At 41.3% G+C, this 27,699-nt stretch overlaps 1 pseudogene; it reads right to left on the bottom strand.

Moving 5' to 3' along the window:
• Window positions 1-27,699, bottom strand: part of LOC115111933 (tight junction protein ZO-2-like) — a 146,042-nt pseudogene that overhangs the window by 31,804 nt on the left and 86,539 nt on the right.

The following is a 27,699-nucleotide window of genomic DNA, read 5'->3' as shown; positions in this document are numbered from 1 at the left end:
GAATTCAGCAACTGAGACATAAACTGAACAAGTTCCACAGACATGTGACTAACAGAAATTGAATAATGTGTCTCTGAACAAAGGGGGGGGGGGGGGGGGGTCACAATGAAAAGTAACAGTCAGCATCTGGTGTGGCCATCAGCTGCATTAATTACTGCAGTGCATCTCCTCCTCATGGACTGCACCAGATTTGCCAGTTCTTGCTGTGAGATGTTACCCCACTCTTCCACCAAGGCACCAGCAAGTTCCCAGATATTTCTGGGGGGAATGGACCTAGCCCTCACCCTCCGATCCAACAGGTCCCAGAAGTGCTCAATGGGATTGAGATCAGGGGCTCTTCGCTGGCCATGGCAGAACACTGACATTCCTATCTTGCAGGAAATCACGCACAGAACGAGCAGTATGGCTGGTGGCATTGTCATGCTGGAGGGTCATGTCAGGATGAGCCTGCAGGAAGGGTACCACATGAGGGAGGAGGACGTCTTCCCTGTAACTACAGCATTGAGATTGCCTGCAATGACAACAAGCTCAGTCCAATGATGCCGTGACACACCGCCCCAGACCATGACGGACCCTCTATCTCTATATCGATCCCGCTCCAGAGTACAGGCCTCGGTGAAATGCTCATTCCTTCAACGATAAACGTGAATCTGAACATCACACTTGGTGAGACAAAACCGCGACTCGTCAGTGGAGAGCACTTTTTGCCAGTCCTGTCTCATCAAGCGACGGTGGGTTTTGCCCATAGGCAACGTCGTTGCCAGTGATGTCTGGTGAGGAGCTGCCTTTACAACAGGCCTACAAACCCTCAGTCCAGCCTCTCTGAGCCTATTGCGGACAGTCTGAGCACTGATGGAGGGATTGTGCGTTCCTGGTGTAACTCGGACAGTTGTTGCCATCCTGTACCCGTCCCGCAGGTGTGATGTTCGGATGTACCGATCCTGTGGAGGTGTTGTTACACGTGGTCTGCCACTGCGAGGACAATCAGCTGTCCGTCCTGTCTCCCTGTAGCGCTGTCTTAGGCGTTTAAACCCTTTACAATGAAGATCTGTGAAGTTATTTGGAGTTTTTACGAATTATCTTTGTAAGACAGGGTCCTGAAAAGGGGACATTTCTTTTTTTGAGTTTATTCATACTTTGACTCCTAGTATTGATTGGTAAAATAAAATAAATAAATAAAAATCAATTTAGCGAAAGCTAGTTGGCTGTACCAGCACCAAAACTCTGGTTTTTCATCCTATAGCTTGTTCTCCGTCTTATTTTTAAATAGTGAGACTTTTATTGTATAATTGTGTAAATGATAATTATGGACAATAATCGCCAACAATTTTTTTTTTGTTGTGTCATAATACATTCATTTAGGAGAAGTGAGGATTCAACTTGAATATGCCGGGGCGGCAGGTAGCCTAGTGGTTAGAGCGTTGGGCCAGTAACCGAAAGTTTGCTGGATCGAATCCCAGAGCGGACAAGGTAAAAATCTGTTGTTCTGCCCCTGAACAAGGCAGTCATTTGAAATAAGAACCTCTTAACTGACTTGCCTAGTTAAATAAAAGGTTAAATAAATAAAGAACCTTTTAATGTTATATTAAAGTAAATATAGTTTAGCAGTTATTGTTTTTTACATTAAGTGTAAAGTTGGTAATTATTTAACAAACAGAACAGCATGGTCGGAAGGAGAAGCTTCATTTCCAAAACTGGCAAGCAGTCAAAACCATTTGTTTTTGAGACATGGGTGTCACCAAAGCTGTGTTGTATTCATGTCGTAGCAATTTGCATGACAATTAATCGTTGCCCAATATTGCATAATTGTCACAGCCCTAGCCATTACAGATCAAAACTAATTTTGTCATGCTCTCTGTCTCTCTGCATTAGCCATATAACATTAGTGAGCAATATGTTTAGAACATATCACAGTATCGAATAGTGATGAGGATTTTATTTTGGACGATATTGTATCGATACTTTGACTCTAAGTATTCATTTGTATTTTTTTAATTTTTATGTAATATATATATATATATATATATATATATATATATATATATAAAGTACCAGTCAAAAGTCTGGACACACCTACTCATTCAAGGGCTTTTCCTTTTTTTTTTTACTATATACTTCTATGAAATAACACATATGGAATCATATACTGTGGTAACCAAAAAAGTGTTAAACAAATCAACATATATTTTAGCCACCCTTTACCCTGATGACAGCTTTGCACACTCTTGGCATTGTCTCAACCAGCTTCATGAGTTAGTCGCCTGGAATGCATTTCAATTAAAAGGTGTGCCTTGAATTTCTTTCCTTCTTAATGCGTTTGAGCCAATCAGTTGTGTTGTGACAAGGTAGGGGGGCTATACAGGAGATGGCCCTATTTGGAAAAATATCAAGTCCATATTATGGCAAGAACAGCTCATATAAGCAAAAATAAACGACAGTTTGTCATTACTTAAAGACATGAAAGTCAGTCAATGTGGAAAATGTCAAGCGATATGGCTCTCATGAGGACCACCACAGGAAAGGAAGACCCAGATTTACCTCTGCTGCAGAGGATAAGTTCATTAGAGTTACCAGCCTCAGAAATTGCAGCCCAAATAAACGCTTCACAGAGTTCAAGTAACAGACACATCTCAACATCAACTGTTCAGAGGAGACTGCGTGAATCAGGCCTTCATGGTCGAATCGCTGCAAAGAAACCACTACTAAAGGACATCAATAAGAAAAAGAGACTTGCTTGGGCCAAGAAACACGAGCAATGGACATTAGACTGGTAGAAATCTGTCTTTGGTCTGATAAGTCCAAATTTGAGATTTTTGGTTCCAACCGCCGTGTCTTTGTGAGACGCAGAGTAGGTGAACGGATGATCTCCCTGTGAAAAGGCAAAGGGTGGCTACTTTGAAGAATCTAAAATATTAAATACATTTTGATTTAACAATTTCTTTGGGTTACAACATGATTCCATATGTGTTATTTCATAGTTTGTCTTCACTATTATTCTACAATGTAGAAAAGAGTCAAAATAAAGAAAAACCCTTGAATGAGTAGATGTGTCCAAACTTTTGACTCGTACTGCACATGCGTACATTCATACATACATAACACAGTATAGTGAGCAATCATTTTGGATTATCAAATCGCAATACATTTAGAATCATGAGAATCACAATACATATCGTATCACCACCTAAGTATGGTGACAATATCGTATCATGAGGTCCCTGGCAATACACAGCCCTAACGGTTAGTGAACGGAACATTACAGACATTGTTAGTGAACGCTACTTTAACACAACAACTTAAATTACAGGATATTATCTTCCTTCCTATCTTCCTTCTTTAACAGATACATCTGTTTTTTACTACAATCATCTTATCACAATACTACATGAGTTACTGAATATTATCTGAATACAGAGTAGATGTGATACTGATCATCACAGTATGAAAGAGGTATAACTTTGTATCGAAGTCTTAAGACTAGAGCCCGACTGATATATTCGTTCCACCGATAACAGATATTCCATAAATAGGATGAAAAAGGGAATTTCCTGCTCATCTGAACATTTGCGGCCAATCTTATGATGTGTCATTATTGTCACAATGTAGGAAATCAACAATGCAAGCATATTTCTTGGACAATTGCTCTTCGGGATGGAAATTTGTGAGAAAATGTCACTGTAAAACAGTATATCGGCAGATATTTCAATATTGGCAAGTTTTGTCCCCCAAAATATCAAAATCTATGGCGGACCCAAAAACCCATATCGGTCGGTCTCCACTTAAGACCATTCACCAAAGATTCCTAATGTTAGGGAGAGTAGGATTTATTTAGCACAGGGTAGGCATGTTAACAATATAGAGAAGGGGATGAAGCAACATTGAGCTACTCAATCACACACACGGTTTAACTACCTTCATATTATCTCGAGGCACTCCCTGTGAAAATACATTAACTTCAGCAAGTATTCACACATCTCCACTTTTTCCACATTTTGTGGTTACAGCCTTAATTTTAAAATTAGATTTTTGTGTCACTGGCCTACACACAATACCCAATAATGTCAGTGGAATTGTGTTTTTATACATTTTTGAAAATTAAAAGCTGAAATGTATTGAATAAATAAGGCCAGGAGTAAAATAAAATTGCATTGACTCACTCTGTGTGCAATATAAAGCTTTGAACATGATTTTTCAATGATGACCTGATATCTGTACCCCACACATACAATTATCTGTAAGGCCCCTCAGTCGAGCAGTGAATTTCAAACACAGTTTCAACCACAAAGGCGAGGGAGGTTTTCCAATGTCTCGCAAAGAAGGGCACCTATTGGTAGATCAAATAATAAAGAGACATTGAATGTCCCTTTGAGCATGATGAAGATATTAATTACACTTTGGATGGTGTATCAATACACCCAGTCACAACAAAGATACAGGCGTCCTTCCTAATTCAGTTGCCGGAAAGGAAGGAAACCGCTCAGGGATGTCACAATGAGGCCAATGGTTCTTTAAAGCAATTCGTTTTCTCCTATCACAGCCATGAAACTCTAAGGATAGATCAACAACACTGTAGTTACTCCACAATACTAAACTAAATGTGTAGGAAAAGAACATAGCCTGTACAGAATATATATATATATTGTAAAATCCAGGTGTGCGAAGCTCTTAGAGATGTATCCAGAAAGACTCACTGCTGTAATCGCTGCCAAAGGTGATCCAAACATGTACTGACTCAGGGGTGTGAAAACTTATGTTAAATTCGATATTTCAACATTTATTCTTCAATAAATGTGCAAACATTTCAAAAAACATGTTTTCTCTTTGTCATTATGGGGTATAGTGTGTAGATTAGTGAGAATTTTTCTCTCTCTATATAATCCATTTTGAATTCAGGCTGTAACACAACGTGTTGAATAAGTCAAGGGGTATGAATACTTTCTGAAGGCAATGTAGATTCTTTCTGCAATCTGGAAAAAACATCTATGGACATTTTTGTTCCATTTTCACACCGAATTAAAATGATAGTACTTATAGTACTGGTGACCCGTGAAGTCAGTCATGAAGATACATCGTGGCTTTGATGCAAAACCACTATTTTTACTGAATGGTTCTATGTTAAAGACATGGATGGGGGGAACCAATACAAAAACAAAATTACCTCTCTGGTCCAGTGTTAAAGAAGTCTCAAGGTATTGTTCGCCTGAGGTAGAGTAACTCATGATAAGCTGTAGGCAAAACTATCTACCAAGAGAGTTCTCATCTATATTATTGGTAGCAGTCTATTTACCACCACAAACCAATGCTGGCACTAAGACTGCACTCAACGAGCTGTATAAGGTCATAAGCAAACAAGGAAAATGCTCATCCAGAAGCGGCACTTCTAGTGGCCGGGGACTTATGCAGGCAAACATCGACCTAGCCAAGGCTTTCGAATCCGTCAATCACCCCATTCTTATCGACAGACTCAACAGCCTTGGTTTCTCAAACGATTGCCTCGCCTGGTTCACCAACTACTTCTCAGATAGAGTTCAGTGTGTCAAATCGGAGGGCCTGTTGTCAGGACCTCTAGCAGTCTCTATTGGGGTGCCACAGGGTTCAATTCTCGGGCCGACTCTATTCTCTGTGTACATCAATGATGTCGCTCTTGCTGCTGGTGATTCTCTGATCCACCTCTACGCAGACGACACCATTCTGTATTCTTCTGGCCCTTCTTTGGACACTGTGTTAATTAACAAACCTCCAGCTGAGCTTCAATGCCATTACAACCCTCCTTCCGTGGCCTCCAACTGCTCTTAAATGCAAGCAAAACAAAATGCATGCTTTTCAACCGATCGCTGCCCGCACCCGCCCGCCCGTCATAGCAGCCTACTGATCATTGCACCTGCACACAGCCCATTGATAAATAGCCCACCCAACTACCTAATCCCCATATTGTTATTTTTAAACGTTTTGCTCCTTTCATCCCAGTATCTTGCACATTCATCTTCTGCACATCTATCACTCCAGTATTTAATTGCTAAATTGTCATTATTTCACCACTATGGCCTATTTATTGCCTTACCTCCATAATCTTACAACATTCGCACACAATGTATATAGACTTTTGCTATTGTGTTATTGACTGTACGTTTGTTTATTCCATGTGTAACTCTGTGTTGTTTGTGTCGCACTGCTTTGCTCTATCTTGGCCAGGTCGCAGTTGTAAATGAGAACTTGTTCTCAACTGGCCTACCTGGTTAAATAAAAGGTGAAATAAAATAAAATTCTGTTTTACCGCATTTCTACCAGCATGTCACATGTACAACTCCAGAAAAAAAAACAATAGACGACCTTTACTCCACCCACAGAGAAGCATACAAAGCTCTCCCTCGCCCTCCATTTGGCAAATCTGACCATAATTATATCCTCCTGATTCCTGCTTACAAGCAAAAACTAAAGCAGTGACTCTGCTATTTAATTACTTGTTAGTTTTACTTATTTTTTTGTTTACTGCATTGCTGGTTAAGGGCTCGTAAGCAAGCATTTCACTGTAAGGTGAACACCTGTTGTATTCAGCGCATGTGACTAATATCATTTGATTTGATTTGACTCGCTCAATACGGAAGTGGTCAGATGACGCGGAAGCTATGCTACAGGACTGTTTTGCTAGCAGAGACTGGAATATGTTCCGTGATTCATCCAATGGCATTGAGGAGTATACCACCTCAGTCACCGGCTTCATCAAAAACTGCATTGACGACGTCGTCCCCACAGTGACCATACGTACATATCCCAACCAGAAGCCATTATTACAGGCAACATCCACACGGAGCTAAAGGCTAGAGGTGCCGCATTCAAGGAGTGGGACAATAATCCGGACGCTTATAAGAAATCCCACTATGCCCTCATCGAATAAGCAAAGCATCAATACTGACTAAGATTGAATCCTACTACACCGGCTCTGACGCTCTTTTCGGATGTGGCAGGGCTTGCAAACTATTATGGACTACAAAGGGAAACCCAGCCGCGAGCTGCCCAGTGTCGCGAGTCTACCAGACAAGATAAAGGTATTTTATACTCGCTTCGAGGCAAGCAACACTGAAGCATGCATGAGAGCACCAGCAGTTCCGGACGACTGTGTGATCACGCTCTACGTAGCCGATGTGAGCAAGACCTTTAAACAGGTCAACATTCACAAGGCTGTGGGGCCAAACGGATTACCAGGTCATGTACTGCGAGCATGCGCAGAGTGTCTTCACTGACACTTTCAATCTCTCCCTGACCGAGTCTGTAATAACCACGTTTCGAGCAGACCACCATAGTCCATGTGCCTAAGAATGTGAAGATAACCTGCCTAAATGAATAACGCCCAGTAGCACTCATGATGTGAGCTATGGCTACCGACAACACCATCATCCAGGAAACCCTAGACCCACACCAATTCGCATAAGGCTCAACAGATCCACAGATGACACAATTTAATTGCACTCCACACTGCCCTTTCCCACCTGGACAAAAGGAACACCTATGTGAGAATGCTGTTCATTGCTGTGTTGCAGCAGCATTCCCCAAGAGAGGATGCTTTCACTTCAGCAGTAATACATTCATGAACTTTTTTGAGGAAAGATCATGATTATTTAGAAAGCAAATTACGGACTCCTCTTTAAATCTGGGTATTCCTCCAAAGCTCAGTTGTTCTGAGTCTGCACAACTCTGCCAGGACCTAGGATCAAGAGAGACACTCAAGTGTTTTAGTACTATATCTCGACACAATGATGAAAATAATCATGGCCTCTAAACCTTCAAGCTGAATAGTGGACCCTATTCCAACTAAACTACTGAAAGAGCTGCTTCCTGTGATTGGCCCTCTTATGTTGAACATAATAAACACCGGATGTGTACCAAACTCACTAAAAGTGGCAGTAATAACGACTCTCTTGAAAAAAACAAACCTTGCCCCAGAAAAAAAAAACTATCGGCCTATATCGAATCTTCCATTCCTCTCAAAAATGTTAGAAAAAGCTGTTGCGCAGCAACTCACTGCCTTCCTGAAGACAAACAATGTATACGAAATGCTTCAGTCTGGTTTTTAGACCCCATCATAGCACTGAGACTGCACTTGTGAAGGTGGTAAATGACGTTTTAATGGCGTCAGACCGAGGCTCCGCATCTGTCCTCGTGCTCCTAGACCTTAGTACTGCTTTTGATACCATTGATCACCACATTCTTTTGGAGAGATTGGAAACCCAAATTGGTTGGACAAGTTCTGGCCTGGTTTAGATCTTATCTGTCGGAGAGATATCAGTTTGTCTCTGTGAATGGTTCGTCCTCTGATCAATCAACTATAAATTTAGGTGTTCCCCAAGGTTCCGTTTTAGGACCACTATTGTTTTCACTATATATTTGACCTCTTGGGGATATCATTCGAAAACATAATGTTAACTTTCAGTGCTATGCAGATGACACACAGCTTTACGGATGACACACAGCTGTACATTTAATTGAAGCATGGTGAAGCCCCAAATTGCCCTCGCTAGAAGCCTGTGTTTCAGACATAAGGAAGTGGATGGCTGCAAACTTTCTACTTTTAAACTCGGACAAAACAGAGATGCTTGTTCTAGGTCCCAAGAAAAAAAGAGATCTTCTGTTGAATCTGACAATTAATCTTGATGGTTGTACAGTCGTCTCAAATAAAACTGTGAAGGACCTTGACGTTACACTGGACCCTGATCTCTCTTCTGACGAACATATCAAGACTGTTTCAAGGACAGCTTTTTTCCATCTACGTAACATTGCAAAAATCAGAAACTTTCTGTCCAAAAATGATGCAGAAAAATTAATCCATGCTTTTGTTACGTCTAGGTCAGACTACTGCAATGCTCTACTTTCCGGCTACCCAGATAAAGCACTAAATAAACTTCAGTTAGTGCTAAATACAGCTGCTAGAATCCATGACTAGAACCAAAAAATGTGATCGTATTACTCCAGTGCTAGCCTCCCTACGCTGACTTCCTGTTAACCTCTTAAGTCGACCCTCTACTTTTTTGAACATTCTGTTAAAAATCGCGCAACATTTCAGCGCCCTGCTACTCATGCCAGGAATATAGTATATGCATTTGCTTAGTCTGTGTGGATAGAAAACACTCAGACGTTTAAAAAACTGGTTAAATCACTGCTGTGGCTTTACCAGAACGGCATTTACATCGAAAAGCACAGGAAAAACTGATCACTGAAAATGGGAAAATATATCCATGCGCTACTTGAACCCATTGATAAAGGTGAACCACAATTAATTGACTGAGGTTGCAGTACCTACAGCTTCCACACGGTGTCTAGAGTCTTGTCATTTCCTTCGAGTTTTTTTTTTCTTGGTCAAACACATGCAGGGCACCGTATTTCTTCAGGTCTAGGACCGGATATTTTCGTTGAGTTTCTAGCCGGACATTTTTCCAGACGGACAGCTAATGATCTTTACATCGCCTCCTGATGAATTTTATCGCTTATTAACGTTTACTAATACCTAAAGTTGCATTACAAACGTATTTCGAAGTGTTTTGTGAAAGTTTATCGTCGACTTTTTGAATTTTAAAAAATGACGTTACGTTTTGAAACAATGTTTTTTTCGTTTATCACACAGTCTACATATAACGATATCTAGGCTTTATATGGACCGATTTAATCGAAATAAAGACCCAAATAGTGTTTATGGGACATCTAGGAGTGCCAACAAAGAAGATGGTGAAAGGTAATGAATGTTTTCTATTTTATTGTGCGGTTTGTGTAACGCCGAAATGCTAATTATTTTGTTTACGTCCCCTGTGGGTCTTTTGGGGTGTTGCATGCTATCAGATAATAGCTTCTCATGCTTTCGCCGAAAAGCATTTTAAAAATCTGACTTGTTGCCTGGATTCACAACGAGTGTAGCTTTAATTCGATACCCTGCATGTGTATTTTAATGAACTTTTGAGTTTTAACTAATACTATTAGCATTTAGCGTAGCGCATTTGCATTTCCAGAGCTCTAGTTGGGACGCAAGCGTCCCGAGTAGATGCAACAGGTTAAGGCAAGGGCTGATTTCAAGGTTTTACTCCTAACCTACAAAGCATTACATGACCTTGCTCCTACCTATCTTTCCGATTTGGTCCTGCCGTACATACCTACACATACGCTACGGTCACAAGACGCAGGCCTCCTAATTGTCCCTAGAATTTCTAAGCAAACAGCTAGAGGCAGGGCTTTCACCTATAGAGCTCCATTTTTATGGAATGGTCTGCCTACCCATGTGAGAGACGCAGAATTGGTCTCAAACTTTAAGTCTTTACTGAAGACTCATCTCTTCAGTAGGTCATATGATTGAGTGTAGTCTGGCCCAGGAGTGTGAAGGTGAACGGAAAGGCTCTGGAGCAACGAACCGCCCTTGCTGTCTCTGCCTGGCCGGTTCCCCTCTCTCCACTCGGATTCTCTGCCTCTAACCCTATTACGGGGGCTGAGTCACTGGTGCTCTTCCATGCCGTCCCTAGGAGGTGTGCGTCACGTCACTGACGTGATCTTCCTATCTGGGTTGGCGCCCACCCTTGGGTTGTGCCGTGGCTGATATCTTTGTGGGATATACTCGGCCTTGTCTCAGGATGGTAAGTTGGTGGTTGAAGATATCCCTCTAGTGGTGTGGGGTCATGCTTTGGCAAGGTGGGTGGGGTTATATCCTGCCTGTTTGGCCCTGTCCGGGGGTATCATCGGATGGGGCCACAGTGTGGTAAGGCTAGGCAACAACACATCTGCCACGCTGATCCTCAACACAGGGGCCCATCAGGGCTGCGTGTTCAGGCACGACTCCAACACCATCATTACGTTTGCTGACGACACAACAGTGGTAGGCCTGATCACCAACAATGATGAGACTGCCTATAGGGAGGTCAGAGACCTGGCACTGTGGTACCAGGACAACAACCTCTCCCTCAATGTGAGCAAGACAAAGGAGCTGATCGTGGACTACAGGAGACGGCGGGCCGAACAGGCCCCCCTTAACATCGACGGGGCTGTAGTGGAGCATGTCAAGAGTTTCAAGTTCCTTGGTGTGCACATCACCAAACCAACTATCATGGTCCAAACACACCAAGACACTCGTGAAGAGGGCACGACAACACCTTTTCCCCCTCAGGAGACTGAAAAGATTTGTCATGGGTCCTCAGATCCTCAAAAAGTTCTACAGCTGTACTGTTGAGAGAATCCTGACCGGTTGCATCACTGCCTGATATGGAAACTGCTCAGCATCTGACCGTAAGGAGGTACAGAGGGTAGTGCGTACGGCACAATACATCACTGAGGCCAAGTTTCCTGCCATCCAGAACCTATATACTAGGCAATGTCAGAGGAAGGCCCTAAAAATTGTTAAAGACTCCAGTCACACAAGTCATAGACTTTTCTCTCTGCTACCGCATGGCAAACTGTACCAGAGCGCCAAGTCTAGGTCCAAAAGGCCTCTTTAACAGCCTCTATCCCCGAGCTATAAGACTGCTGAACAATTAATCAAAAATGGCCACCCGGACTATTTAAATTGACTGACCCTCCCCCCTTTGTTTTTACACAGCTGCAACTCGCTGTTTATTATCTAGTCACTTTACCCCAACCTACACGTACAAACTACCTCGACTAACTTGTACTCCCGCACACTGACTCGGTACTGGTAGCCCCTGTATATAGCCTCGTTATTGTTATGTAATTTTACTGTGTTAATGTTTATTTTTTTTACTTTAGTTTATTTAGTAAATATTTGATTAACTCCATTTCTTGAACTGCATTGTTGGTTAAGGCCTTGTAAGTATGCATTTCACGGTAAGGTCTACACCTGTTGTATTCGGCGCATGTGACAAATAAAATGTTATTTGAAAACACTGTCCCACACAGGCTCTAAAATAGGCCTGACCCTCTCTGTGTTAGCCAAGTGAGTAGGAGTATCTAAATCTCTCTCTCACACACACACACACACACACACAGGACAAAGTGGAAACAGACACACATATGGATGGATCAATTCTTTGGTGATTAACTCGGCACCGGTCAGCGTAGGAGACTGACCTACCTCTGCCTGCACACACACGCAACCATGCATTCATACACTAGGGCTGCACGATATGGGCAAAAAATAGAATTGTGATTGTTGTACCAAATATTGCGATTGCGATTTTACTTGTGATTATATATCAAAACAGCTGGATAAACTGTCGGAATCATAGAAATAGAATGATCATTCTAATTTTAAGGTTGAAATATAGTGGGCACTTGGAATGCAGTTTTGTTTGGCATGACACCGAATGAAAAAGGAAGGGTGGAGATGGTTGGCAGAGTAGTAACCACAGTGTTGGTCAGTGTTTCCCATGGGACCCTAATTAGATTAAAATAGATAGGTACAGTGCCTTTAGAATGTATTCAGACTCCTTGACTTTTTCCACATGTTGCGTTACAAAGTGGGATTAAAATTAATTGAATTGTAATTTTTTGTAATACACAAAATACTCTAATGTCAAAGTGGAAGAAAATTTGTTTAAAAAAAAAATACATAAAATAAAACAGTAATATATTAGATAAGTATTCGACCGCCTGAGTCAATACATGTTAGAATCACATTCGGCAGCGATTACACCTGGATTGTGCTTTTGATTATTTTCAAAATTCTTCAAGCTTTGTCAAATTGGATGTTGATCATTGCTAGACAACCATTTTCAGGTCTTGCCATAGATTTCCAAGCAAATTTAAGTCAAAACTGTAACTCGGCCACTCAGAAACAGTCACTGTCTTCTTTGTAAACAACTCCAGTGTAGATTTGGCTTTGTGTTTTATGTTAATGTTCTGCAGAAATGTGAATTAATCTCCCAGTGTCTGGTGGAAAGCAGACTGAACCAGGTTTTCTTCTAGGATTTTACCTGTGCTTAGCTTCATTGTGTTGCTTTTTTATCCTGAAAAACTCCCCAGTCCTCAACGGTTACAAGCATACCATAACATGATGCAGCCACCACTATTCTTGAAAATACGGAGAGTGGTACTTAGTAATGTGCCCCAAACATGACACTTTGTATTCAGAACAAATAGTGAATTGATTCGCTACATTTTATACAGTACTACTTCAGTGCCTTGCTGCAAACAGCATGCATGTTTTGAATTTTTTTGACTTTGTAAAGGCCTCCATATTTGCATCCAGTCAATTAGGTTAGTATTGTGGAGTAACTACAATGTTGATCCATCCTCAGTTTTCTCCTATCACAGCCATTCAACTTTGTAACTGTTTTCGAGTCACCATTGGCCTCATTGTGAAACCCCTGAGATGTTTCCTTCTTCTCCGACAACTGAGTTAGGAAGGACATTTCTATCTGTGCAGTGACTGGGTGTACTGATACACCATCCAAAAAGTCATTCATAACTCCACCATGCTCAAAGGGATATTCAATGTCTGCTTTATTTGGTTTACCCATCTACCAATAGGTGCCCTTCTTTGAAAGGCATTGGAAAACCTGGTCATTGTGGTTTAATCGGTTTTTGAAATTGACTGCTTGACTGAGGGACCTTACAGACAACTGAACTGTATGTGTGGGGTACAGAGATGAGGTAGTCATTCAAAAATCATGTTAAACACTTATTGTACACAGAGTGAGTTCATGTAACTTATTACAGTGCCTTGCGAAAGTATTCGGCCCCCTTGAACTTTGCGACCTTTTGCCACATTTCAGGCTTCAAACATAAAGATATAAAACTGTATTTTTTTGTGAAGAATCAACAACAAGTGGGACACAATCATGAAGTGGAACAACATTTATTGGATATTTCAAACTTTTTTAACAATTCAAAAACGGAAAAATTGGGCGTGCAAAATTATTCAGCCCCTTTACTTTCAGTGCAGCAAACTCTCTCCAGAAGTTCAGTGAGGATCTCTGAATGATCCAATGTTGACCTAAATGACTAATGATGACAAATACAATCCACCTGTGTGTAATCAAGTCTCTGTATAAATGCACCTGCACTGTGATAGTCTCAGAGGTCCGTTAAAAGTGCAGAGAGCATCATGAAGAACAAGGAACACACCAGGCAGGTCCGAGATACTGTTCTGAAGAAGTTTAAAGCCGGATTTGGATACAAAAAGATTTCCCAAGCTTTAAACAGCCCAAGGAGCACTGTGCAAGCGATAATATTGAAATGGAAGGAGTATCAGACCACTGCAAATCTACCAAGACCTGGCCGTCCCTCTAAACTTTCAGCTCATACAAGGAGAAGACTGATCAGAGATGCAGCCAAGAGGCCCATGATCACTCTGGATGAACTGCAGAGATCTACAGCTGAGGTGGGAGACTCTGTCCATAGGACAACAATCAGTCGTATATTGCACAAATCTGCCCTTTATGGAAGAGTGGCAAGAAGAAAGCCATTTCTTAAAGATATCCATAAAAAGTGTCGTTTAAAGTTTGCCACAAGCCACCTGGGAGACACACCAAACATGTGGAAGAAGGTGCTCTGGTCAGATGAAACCAAAATTGAACTTTTTGGCAACAATGCAAAACGTTATGTTTGGCGTAAAAGCAACACAGCTCATCACCCTGAACACACCATCCCCACTGTCAAACATGGTGGTGGCAGCATCATGGTTTGGGCCTGCTTTTCTTCAGCAGGGACAGGGAAGATGGTTAAAATTGATGGGAAGACGGATGGAGCCAAATACAGGACCATTCTGGAAGAAAACCTGATGGAGTCTGCAAAAGACCTGAGACTGGGACGGAGATTTGTCTTCCAACAAGACAATGATCCAAAACATAAAGCAAAATCTACAATGGAATGGTTCAGAAATAAACATATCCAGGTGTTAGAATGGCCAAGTCAAAGTCCAGACCTGAATCCAATCGAGAATCTGTGGAAAGAACTGAAAACTGCTGTTCACAAATGCTCTCCATCCAACCTCACTGAGCTCGAGCTGTTTTGCAAGGAGGAATGGGAAAACATTTCAGTCTCTCGATGTGCAAAACTGATAGACATACCCCAAGCGACTTTACAGCTGTAATCGCAGCAAAAGGTGGCGCTACAAATTATTAACTTAAAGGGGCTGAATCATTTTGCACGCCCAATTTTTCAGTTTTTGATTTGTTAAATTTTTTGAAATATCCAATAAATGTCGTTCCACTTCATGAGTGTGTCCCACTTGTTGTTGATTCTTCACAAAAAAATACAGTTTTATATCTTTATGTCTGAAGCCTGAAATGTGGCAAAAGGTCGCAAAGTTCAAGGGGGCCGAATACTTTCGCAAGGCACTGTATGTGACTTGTGAAGCACATTTTTACTCCTGAACTTATTTAGGCTTGCCATAACAAAGATGTTGAATACTTATTGACTCAAGACATTTCAGCTATTCATGTATAATAAAACATATATAATTCAACTTTAACATTATGGGATATTGTGTGCGGGCCAGTTTAACAAAATCTTAATGTAATCCATTTTAAATTCAGGCGTGTGACTACTTTCTGAAGGCACTGCTGCACAAACAATGCTGATATACTCCACCACTGGTACCGGACTGTATTAGATAAATAGTTTGCTAGTATGATTTGCCATATCTCAGTGAATTTAGATAATCAGCTAGATAGCTAGCGATTAGCATTAGCGCCTAACACAATATTTTTTATGCATAGTTGCAGCTTGCTAAGACCAAAAAAAATAGAATTTTGCAGAGAGAAAGTTACACAAATAGTATTATGTAGAAAACATTTGGAATTATATTAAGAAGCAAAGTGGAAAGCTGTGTCGTTCTTTTTTGGAAAAATCTGTTGACTGAATGCTGTTGTGTGGTCAATGCACGCAGAGTGAATCTCAAGCATGAGGAGGAACGGCCCGCTTGAGTGACAGGGGGTGGGGCTTGGTGTGTGTGGGATTGAACTCCGTCAACTCAAGCAACAAATCAAAAGTAAAGAAAATGGTTGTTAGAGACGGCAAGGTGGCGTTTCAAAATATCGCTTCCTTTTGCGATATGGATATTGTGCATGTCAATATCACAATTTAGATAAACATTTGATTAATCGTGCAGCCCTAAGGCACTCGCACACCGTCCTCATTGACCCTGGGATATAGAGCCTGTCTTCTGAGGGCGTGGGAACTAACCTCCACAGTCTGAGTTGGACCAGGTAAAAACAACAACATATTTTTAATGTTTCAGTCAGTTGGCTTTTACAATGCTGTGAATTCCAAACTGCTTTCTATTGACCACAGTTTGTTCATGCACACAAATTATTGGTTGGTGGCTATGTGAGAGAAAAAAAAGAGTATGCAATGCAGTCTCTCCTCGCCCATAGACCTCCTTCAAAAATGGAAGTAGCAATTGCAGATTTCCCGTTTAAGTATGGTAATGTATAGCAGACTGGTGTTATACAGGGCACAGATGGACTAGTAGCTATGAGAGAGCAGCTAGGCCCTGAAGTGACAGTCAGTCACACCTCTGCTTCTCCCCAGTGTCCCTCAGCTCACAACAAAGAGCAGGGGTTCTCAAACTTTTTGGGAACAGGGAGCCCTTTTGTGATAGCAAATTAAATCAGGGACCCTCTCATAACTGACTTGCCTAGTTAAATAAAGGTAAAATAATCATCAGAACACAACTCGAGCGAGACAAACATAGCATAAGATTTTTACTATAACTTCAGCAGGGCATGGCTGGATGAAAATGTTGCAGTTTTCAAGCTAATTTCCTACAATTGCATGTGCCGTTGCAGGGCACAACAAAAAATTAACCAAGCCTAGTATCAAACAGTTCTTCTCCCTAAATTCCCTTTCCCCTCTGTCTCACTCATTCAAATCGCATCCCGACCACTCCCTCAAACACAAGCTACATTCCTTGCAAAATAACGACAGTTGTATCACAAATTCAAAATGGCTGGTTGACTGAAGTAGGGAAATATGTGTTCCAACAATGAGCTGCAGTTTTGGAATAATTGCATCCAGTCTAATTTCCATTTAGGCTACTTTGCCTAGTAACCACATTTACAAAGTCAGATTTGGCATTTATAAAAAAAATCCTGAAAACAAACATTAGCTTTTTGGTCTTAATTTAAGTTTAGGGTTATGCATAATGTTAGCAGTGTAGTTAAAGGTTTAAAATCACATTTGAAGAAGATACATTTTAGAAATTGGAGAGGTTTATGACTTTGTGGCTGTGGTAACTAGTGACGCACATACGTTGCCAAACTTCTAGTGCCACTTAGAATTGCTTAACCTAGGCCAGGGGCCTCCAACCCTGTTCCTGGAGAGATACCCTCCTGTAGGTTTTCGCTTCAACGCCAGGTGTACCGAACTTGGTTCAGTTTATAAACCAGCTAATTATTCAAATACGGTCTACTAGATTAGGGTGCGAGTCAAAAAAAATACAGGACGGTAAGCTCTCCAGGAACAGGGTCTTCAGGAACAGCCCTGGCCTAGGCTATAACCCCCCTGAACATGGCAAGGGTCCACACTGAAAATATGCAAAAACATTAGTTTGATAAAGACAGTGTATTTATCAGAATCATTAAGCCTCGGCCTACTCACCAAATATATGTTTTGGCCATAATTCATCCCCATGAAGTGTTCAAATGTGGAATTGTTCATCCATTTAGAAAATTCCAAAGAGCAGGCAGAATAAACAATGTCTGTATATCGAACAGAAGGGAAATTTGGTTTGTAACCCTGAACAAATTGTCTTTCAACTTGAGCACTGTTTCAAATGATCACTCTTTGAGAATGTTTTTATTTTTCTAATTTATCCGTTATTTTACCAGGTTGACTACCAAGTTGACTGAGAAAACGTTCTCATTTACAGAATAACTGTTCCAGATGCGAGATGCGTATTACATAGCACTATTCTGTTCTATTTTATTCTGTTATATTAGATCATGTTTTTTACTAGAAAATAGGTGTGTCTTGACTGTGATAAGGGCTTGGAAAATAAGAGAGTCTTGTCTGCTAAATTAACAAAACAAGGCTATGGCATTGCACAGCCATAGGCTTCTACAAGAAAACACCACTGCTGAGGTTACTACCTTTTTGAAGATTGTTTTCCACAATATAATAATAACCAGTTGATATTATAGTGTCAATAAATTCATCTTAAATGGCACTTTTGTTTTCTGAATATATAGTACCAGTCAAAAGTTTGGACACACCTACTTATTCCAGGGTATTTTCTTTATTTTGACTATTATCTACAATTTAGAATAATAGTGAAGACATCAAAATTATGAAATAACACATATGGAATAATGTAGTAACAAAACAAAAAGCTTATATTTGAGATTCTTCAAAGTAGCCTCCCTTTGCCTTGATGACAGCTTTGCACACTCTTGGCATTTTCTCAACCAGCTTAATGAGAGTCACCTGGAATGCATTTCAATTAATAGGTGTGCCTTGTTAAAAGTTCATTTGTGGAATATGTTTCCTTCATAATGCGTCTGAGCCAATCAGTTGGGTTTTGACAAGGTAGGGGTGGTATACAGAAGATAGCCCTATTTGGTGAAATACCAAGTCCATATTATGGCAAGAACAACTCAAATAAGCAAAGAGAAACGACAGTCCATCATTACTTTAAGACATGAAGGTCAGTCAATGTGGAAAATATCAAGAACTTTGAAAGTTTCTTCAAGTGCAGTTGCAAAATGCCTCAAGCGCTATGATGAAACTGGCTCTCATGAGGACCGCCATAGGAAAGGAAGACCCAGAGTTACCTCTGCTGCAGAGGATATGTTCATTACAGTTACCAGCATCAGAAATTGCAGCCCAATTAAAATGCTTCAGAGTTCAAGTAGGAGATACGGTAGGAGACACATCAACTGTTCAGAGGAGACTGTAAAATCAGGCCTTGATGGTTGAATTACTGAATAGAAACCACTACTAAAGGACAGGAATAATAAGAAGAGACTTGCTTGGGCCAAGAAACACGAGCAGTGGACATTAGACTGGTCCTTTGGTCTGATGAGTCCAAATGTTAGATTTTTGGTTCCAACCGCGGGGTCTTTGTGAGTTGGTGAACGGATGATCGCCGCATGTGTGGTTCCCACCGTGAAGCAAGGGGGTGGTGTGATTGTGCTTTACTGGTGACACTGTCAGTGATTTATTTAGAATTCAAGGTACACTTAACCTGTTGAGGATAGGGGGCAGTATTTTCACTTTGGATGAATTGCGTGCCCATAGTGAACTGCATCCTACTCTGTGCTAGATTGCTAATATATGCATATTATTATTACTATTGGATAGAAAACACTCTGAAGTTTCTAAAACTGTTTGAATTATGTCTGTGAGTATAACAGAACTCATAGGGCAGGCAATCTTCCAAACAAGAAGTGAAATTCTGAATGTGGGTCAACTTTGACGTCATCGCCCCCTCCTTTCCCAACAAGATATGGATCTGGTAGCACTTCCTACGCCTTCCACTAGATGTCCTCATTCAGTAGCAAGTGGAATGAAGCTTTTTCTGTGAACTTTGACCGAATGGGAGGGGAAATAGTCACTGTCCCGACAGAATGCCATTTTCCTGTGGCGCATCTCTCTGTGGGTGCCACCGTCCATCCATTTGGCTGCAGCTGAAAACGTATGATCCGGTTGGAACGTTATTGGATATATATGAAAATAACATCCTGAAGATTGATTCCCTACTTAGTTTGACCAGTTTATTCGACCTGGAATATATATTTTGGAAGTTTTCGTGCAAGTTGTCCTGGACCGGCGTCAGCTTTTGGGGACGTGAGCTGAAAGTGGTAGCAAATGCAGCTAATTGGACACTAGTATTGGACATTATGGAACAAAACTCCTTGCACTGCATTCTGATGAAAGATCATCAAAGGTAAGGGAATATTTATGATGTAATTTCGTATTTCTGTTGACTCCAACATGGCGGAGAAATACTTTTACGTCTGAGCGCTGTCTCAGATTATTGCATGGTAGGCTTTTTCCGTAACGTTTAAAAAAACATCTGACACAGTGGTTGCATTAAGAACCAGTGTATCTTTAATTATATGTAGAACATGTATCTTTAGTCAAAGTTTATGATGAGTATTTCTGTTATCTGGCGTAGCTTTCTATAATTCCTCCGGACATTTTGGAGGCATTTCTGAACATGGCGTCAATGTAAACCGAGATTTGTGGATATAAATATGCATATTATCGAACAAAACATAAATGTATTGTGTAACATGTCATCTGATGAAGATTTTCAAGAGGTTCATGATTCATTTTATCTCTAATCCTGCTTTTGTGACCATCTTTGGCTGGAAAAAATGGCTGCGTTTTCCCTTTGATTTGGTGGTGGTCTAACATAAATATATGTTGTGTTTGCGCTGTAAAACATTTTTAAATCAGACATGATGGGTAGATGAACAAGATGTTTATCATTCATTTGAGGTATTGGACTTGTTAATGTGTGAAAGTTAAATATTTCTGAAGAATATTTTTGAATTCCCTGTGCCACCTTTTCAGCTGAATTGGGGGGTGGAGTTCCCCTCGGGAACCAGCATGGCTACCACAACCTTCTGCAGCAAAACACCATCCCGCCTGGTTTGCGCTATCATTTGTATTTCAACAGGACAATGACCCAACACACCTCCAGGCTGTGTAAGGGCTATTTGACCAAGAAGGAGAGTGATGGAGTGCTGTATCAGATGACCAGGCCTCCAAGATCACCCAACCTCAACCCGATTGAGATGGTCTGGGATGAGTTGGACCAGCAGAGTGAAGGAAAAGCAGCCATCAAGTGCTCATCATATGTGGGAACTCCTTCAAGACTTTTGGAAAAGCATTCCAGGTGAAGCTGGTTGAGAGCATGCCAAGAGTGCGCAAACCTGTCAAGGCAAAGGGTGGCTACTTTGAAGAATCTAAAATACATTTTTGATTTGATTAACACTTTTTTGGTTACTGTGTTATTTCATAGTTTTGATGTCTTCACTATTTATTAATGTAGAAAATAGTCAAACTAAAAGAAAAACCCTTCCATGTGTTGGTGTGTCCAAACGTTTGACTGGTACTGTATATGGGGCAGTTTAGCAATTAGGATTCATTATCTGTAATGGTTATGATAAATTAGGCATTGTGGTGCACTGTTGGCATATAGATATACGCACAATTATTTTTCCAGTGCGGGCCTTGTGTTCTAAAAAAAGCATTTTTTTTTTTTAAATGCGAGTACTCAAACAGTCAAATGTCAAATACCCATCCCTAACAAACACACACGCTGATCTGACATAATTATATACCTGCGATGACAATGTGCAGACAGACGAACACACAAAAACACACGGACACAAATTGATCAACAGCCACAGATGCATAGCTATCCTGCAACCTTGAGTACCATCCTCTCTAAACTCCTCTCTAGTGTGAATGGCATCAGGACCCATCTGTATTGGCTGCCATCTGTTCCAGAGAGCTGGATGTAGTGTAGAACACACATACTCAACCCACAGGAGGGACTGCACTGACACCACACCCCCCTACCCACCCGGAAATAATTGTTCCCCACAACCCACCCACAAACTGACTGACTGCCATGCAAATCACACAGCTAAATGCTACCAACCTCCAACTGATGCAAAAGCACTTTGCTAGCATGAGAGATGGAGCGGGAGAGCTTTTTCATTACACACACACACGCACACACACTGACTGAGTACGAGCACCAATACGGGAGTATGAGTCAACATCATTCATCAACAGTTTCTTCGCCTCTGAAATGAAGAGCAGTGAAAAGCATTTCTCAGCCAGAGCAATTGCCTATTGGAGCAGCAGAGTTCTTCAACCCTGTATTATCCACTTGGCAATTAGAGTTCTTGGCTCGAGCAATTTCCTTTTGGATCAAAATTGAGCAATTGTGATTTACTAGAATTGCCATGAGGAACTGTGCAACAGTACAGTGTCTCTCTGCAGCTAAATAACCAAGTTGTAATACTGAGTTCAGCTAGCTACCACAGTAACTTTTCCAGAAACAGAACTTCACTTAACATAGTTGTAATACTCGGTTCTACAACCAAACAACTATGTTAGTCTACAAACAAACATCTAGTCAAACACATGCCAGAAAGCTCTAAGGGGAAAGCAGAGAGCAGGGTGAGATCTTTCCTCAAGGGATCAGAGCTAGATAGTTGATCCTTTTGGGGAGGTGGATGATCAGCGGCAAGGGCAGAGGGTTTCTCTCTCTGTCTCTAGTACCAGTCGGAGGAAGCATGTGTTCCCAGCAGGAGCATAGAGCACCACCACGCTGCTCCTTAGTTCCTCCGAGTTGAGCCAGGGTCCTCCCAGGAGAGGCACCTCCAGCCTGGGTTGACCTCCTGCTGCGCTCCTCTTTCCCCGGCCCCCACCACCTCCACCCTGGTCCTCCTCCGTGTGGCGCAGCCATGGACCCCCTCGGGCCCCTGAACACCAGTCCCCCAACTGCAGGCAATCCAAATTCATGGCTCATCTCCCGCAATCTCGACCCGCTGAACGCTTCTTATCCATGGCTCAGCTAAGATAAGCTCGAGCACTGTTTTGGCACAACACTCTGTTTGTATGGCACCAGCACAGTACCCAGTAGCCAAGCCTGGCCCAGAGCAGCACAGGCTGGTTTGGTTGGGGTACAGCAGACAACCCAGTGAGCACACAGAGCACACCCTATGGTCCTACAGTCCAATGCCTACTGAAGTCAGCCGACCTCCAATCCCATTAAGCCGGAGTGGCAGAACGGATTAGTCGGCCCAGGGGGAACTAAGAATAAACACAACTCACGCTTCCTCCTCCTGCTCGCAGAGTCCTGAGCGTGCACACTGCACGCACCCATTTCCTGCGGAGAGCTGTCGACATGTCAATCGCCTCGCTACACAACACCAGCCGAGCGGTCGGCGGTCGGAATGGGAGTCAGGGCGCCAGGGTCTCCTATCCGTCTGCTCTCCCTCCCTCCCTCCACATTCTCTTCTCCCTCCCTACTCCGTCTCACTCTTACTCGCTCCCCCCCCAATTCACCGGCTTCCTCCAGGCTTATGTAATCCTAATACAACACGCACACGAATATCAGCACCCAGTAATGTGGTGAATATCAAACACTTCATTGTGCAGTGTCAGATACCAATATTCATGACTAAAACAGTGACAGTAGTAAACCCGCAGGTAGCAAAGCACAGTATAATGAAATTAAGGGCAAGCTGACCCGACCCTCTACAACTCATCTCATCCGATCAACACTGAGCTGACAGCTGAATAAAACATAATTACACTGTAACAGAGAGGGGGGGGGAGAGAGAGCGGGAGTGCTAGAGAGAGACCGACTGGATCTAGTATAAAATCGGTTTAATTAGTTGCATCCACCATAGAACTAGAAGCTATCAGAGCAAGCAGAGTATGGTACGGGTCTGAGGGCACGATAGTATGAACAGGGTTTTAATTATATTCCATTCTGATCCACATGGTAAGAGGCAACTAATGCTTACCAGGAATTAAATCTCACACACACACATATAGCACATAGAGATCATGTGTGTGAATGTGTTTGTGTGTGTCTGAATGCGCACTGTATGTGTGTGTGCATTTGTTGATTTTGTGTTTTATTGTCCAGATCTCTAGACAGAAGGTTAGGAGTGACCTGGTAAGAATTACTCTGGAATTAAAGGGACATAAGCCAAATTTGAACGGCATTCGTTTTACTAGAGATGTTGGTTATGTAATTATTTCCCCAGCATGTGCGTTTCCAGGAAATTATTTGCAAGGGAATCGTTTTTCCAAAAACTTTCTTTTAAGGACTTTTAGTGACAAACCTGGAGGTTTTTATTCTAGGTGTAAAAATATTCAACATGTCTAGACAGTAATACGCTACACTGATAACTTGTGCTTGGCTGCCAAATGTGTAGGTGTCCCCATAATATTTAAATTGAGGAAGTGTGATCATAATCTTTATTTTAGCGATCCACGGTAGATGTCCCTGCTAATGAAAAATCTCCCAATCCTGCTGATGTGAGCTGCTGGAAAACGCACTGCAGTTGAGATGTGTTATGAGAAAAAGAACCAGCCATTTGCAAAGTTTAGCTCGGTGGGGAATTGGATATGCCCTGCTTTGCGATCTATTACCTACATTTACAGCCGGAGTTTCATTAAAGATACACTATGCAGAAATCGCTCCGCCATTTCCTGGTTGCTCAAATTCTAATAGTTTGCCTATTTTCAGTTTGTGACAAAACAAGCAAGTATAGTGTAGAGCAGTGGTTCCCAAACTTTTATAGTCCCGTACCCCTTCAAACATTCAACCTCCAGCTGACCCTCTAGCACCAGGGTCAGCACACTCTCAAATGTTTTTGTAAGCCTGCCCCACACACACACTGTATGATACATTTATTTCACATAAGAATGCGTGTGAGTTTGTCATTTCCCACGAGCCGGGTTGTGACAAAGAACTCTTATAGGACCAGGGCACAAATAATAATATAATTATTCTTATTCTTTATTTAGCCAGCTTACATAAAACCTTATTTGTTCATCAGAAATGGTGAATTACTCACCACGGGTTAATGGGAAGGGTGTGCTTGAAAGGATGCACATAACTCTGCAATGTTGGGTTGTATTGGAGAGAGTCTCGGTCTTAAATAATTTTCCACAAACAGTCTGTGCCTGTATTTAGTTCATGATAGTGAGGGCCGAGAATCCACTCTTACATAGGTACGTGGTTGCAAAGGGCATCAGTGTCTAAACAGCATGATTTGCCAATGCAAGAAACTCTGAGTGCAGCCAATCCAGAAATCTGGCAGTGGTTTCTGATTCAATTCAATTATCACGTAACCGATTGTTGCAATTTCAATGAGGCTCTCTTGTTCAGATATCGGTAAGTGGACTGGAGGCAGGGCATGAAAGGGATAACGAATCCAGTTGTTTGTGTCATCCGTTTTGGGAAATTACCTGTGTAATTGCGCACCCAACTCACTCAGGTGCTTCGCTATTTCACATTTGACATCGTCCGTAACCTTGTTCATTTGCACACAAAATCATACAATGATGGAAAAACCTGTGTGTTGTCCTTGTTAATGCAGACAGAGAAGAGCTCCAACTTCTTAATCATAGCCTAAAATGTTTTGTCCCGCACATTGAATATAGTTGCGGAGAGTCCCTGTAATCCTAGATTCAGATCATTCAGGCGAGAAAAAACATCACCCAGATTGGCCAGTCGTTTGAGAAACTCATCATCATGCAAGCAGTCAGACAAGTGAAAAAGGTCAGTACAAGAAAGGGTTAAGCTAGTCTTTCGATTAAAAAATACGTTTCAATATTTTGCCCCTTGATAACCAGCGTACCTCTGTTTTGAATGCGTTACATGGTCGCTGCCCATATTGCATCATTACAAAATACTAGAGTTCAGGAGCCTTGCTTTAAAGTTAACCTCTCTTGGGTAGGGGGTAGAGGTCGACCGATTATGATTTCTCAACGCCGATACCGATTTATTGGAGCACCCAAAAAAGCCAATACCGATTAAATCAGACGATTTAAAAATTAAAAATAATATTTTATTTGATTTATAATGACAATTACAAAAATACTGAATGAACACTTATTTTAACTTAATATAATACATCAATAACATCAATTTAGCCTCAAGTAAATAATAACATGTTCAATTTGGTTTAAATAATGCAAAAACAAAGTGTTGGAGAAGAAAGTAAAAGTGCAATATGTGCTATGTAACAAAGCTAACGTTTCAGTTACTTGCTCAGAACATGAGAACATATGAAAGCTGGTGGTTCCTTTTAACATGAGTCTTCAATACTCCCAGGTAAAAAGTTTTAGGTTATAGTTATTGTAGGAATTATAGGACTATTTCCCTCTATAACATTTGTATTTCATTAACCTTTGACTATTAGATGTTCTTATAGGCACTTTAGTATTGCCAGTGTAACAGTGTAACAGTACAGCTTCCGTCCCTCTCCTCGCTGGTTCAAGCCCAGGGAGGAGCAACACAACGACAACACCCACCATCGAAGCAGCGTTACCCATGCAGAGCAAGGGGAACAACTACTAGAAGGCTCAGAGCCTATTAATGCACGCTAACTAGCTAGCCATTTAACTTCGGTTACACCAGCCTCATCTCGGGAGTTGATAGGCTTGAAGTCATAAACAGCGCAATGCTTGACGCTTGACGCACAACGACGAGCTGCTGGCAAAACGCACAAAAGTGCTGTTTGAATGAATGTTTACGCACCTGCTTCTGCCTACCACCGCTCAGTCAGATACTTGTATGCTCAGTCAGATTATATGCAACGCAGGACACGCTAGATAATATCTAGTAATATCATCAACCATGTGTAGTTAACTAGTGATTATGATTGATTGTTTTTTATAAGATAAGTTTAATGCTAGCTAGCAACTTACCTTGGCTTACTGCATTCGCGTAACAGCCAGTCTCCTTGTGGAGTGCAACGAGAGAGAGGCAGGTCGTTATTGCGTTGGACTAGTTACCTGTAAGTTTGCAAGATTGGGTCCCCCGAGCTGACAAGGTGAAAATCTGTCGTTCTGCCCCTGAACGAGGCAGTTAACCCACCGTTCCTAGGCCGTCATTGAAAATAAGAATGTGTTCTTAACTGATTTGCCTAGTTAAATAAAGGTATAATAAAAAATAAAATTTATTTATTTATTTATTATTATTTTTATGTTATATTTTTTTAAATCGGCAAACCGGAGCCCAAAAATACCGATTTCCAATTGTTATGAAAACATGAAAATCGGCCATTCCGATTAATCAGTCGACCTTTAGTAGGGGGCAGTATTTTGACGTCCGGATGAAAAGCATGCCCAAAGTAAACTGCCTGTTACTCAGGCCCAGAAGCTAGGATATGCATATAATTGGTAGATTCGGATAGAAAACTCTAAAGTTTCTAAAACTGTCAAAATTATGTCTGAGTATAACAGAACTGATATGTATAACAGAACTGATGACAAGTCTTCAGAAAGAGTTTCAGGCTGGTTTTTGGGAAAATGAGCCAGAAATTTTTGTATTTCTAGGTGGCTCCCATTTTGGCTGTAGTGTTTCCAAGTGTGTGGAAGAGAGCGTTCTTTGGTATTTTTCTCCGGTAAAGACCTTACCAATTCTCCGTCTTAAATTGGATCGTTTATTTACGTATTAGGGTACCTAAGGTTTGATTATAAATGTTGTTTGACTTGTTTGGAAAAGTTTATTAGTAACATTTGGGATTCATTTTGTATGCATTTTGATGGATGGAAACTGGGTGGATTCTTGACTGAAGCGCACCAGCCAAACTGAGTTTTTATGGATATGAAGAAGGACATTATCAAACAAAAGGACCATTTGTGATGTAACTGGGACCTTTTGGAGTGCCAACAGAAGACGATCATCTAAGGTAAGGCATTTTTTTATATTGCTATTTCTGACTTTCGTGTCGCACCTGCCTGGCTGAAATGTTTTTCATGTGTTTGTATGCGGGGTGCTGTCCTCAGATAATCACATGGTTTGCTGTCGCCGTAAATACTTTTTGAAATCTGACACAGCGGCTGGATTAACAAGAAGTTTAGCTTTATTTTGATGTATTACCCTTGTGATTTTATGAAAGTTAAATATTTATAATACTGTAGTTTGAATTTCGTACTCTGCAATTTCACTGGATGTTGGCCAGGTGGGACGCTACCGTCCCACCTGCCCATAAGAAGTTAACCATTTTCACTGTAGTGTCAAACGTCTTTCAAGCTGTTAGGCATTCCCTTGGCAGC

This window comes from Oncorhynchus nerka, linkage group LG27 (assembly GCF_034236695.1).
Source record: "Oncorhynchus nerka isolate Pitt River linkage group LG27, Oner_Uvic_2.0, whole genome shotgun sequence".
NCBI classification, from domain to species: domain Eukaryota; kingdom Metazoa; phylum Chordata; class Actinopteri; order Salmoniformes; family Salmonidae; genus Oncorhynchus; species Oncorhynchus nerka.
Note: the sequence above shows the minus strand (reverse complement) of the source record. Positions and strands in the feature narration are given on the sequence as shown.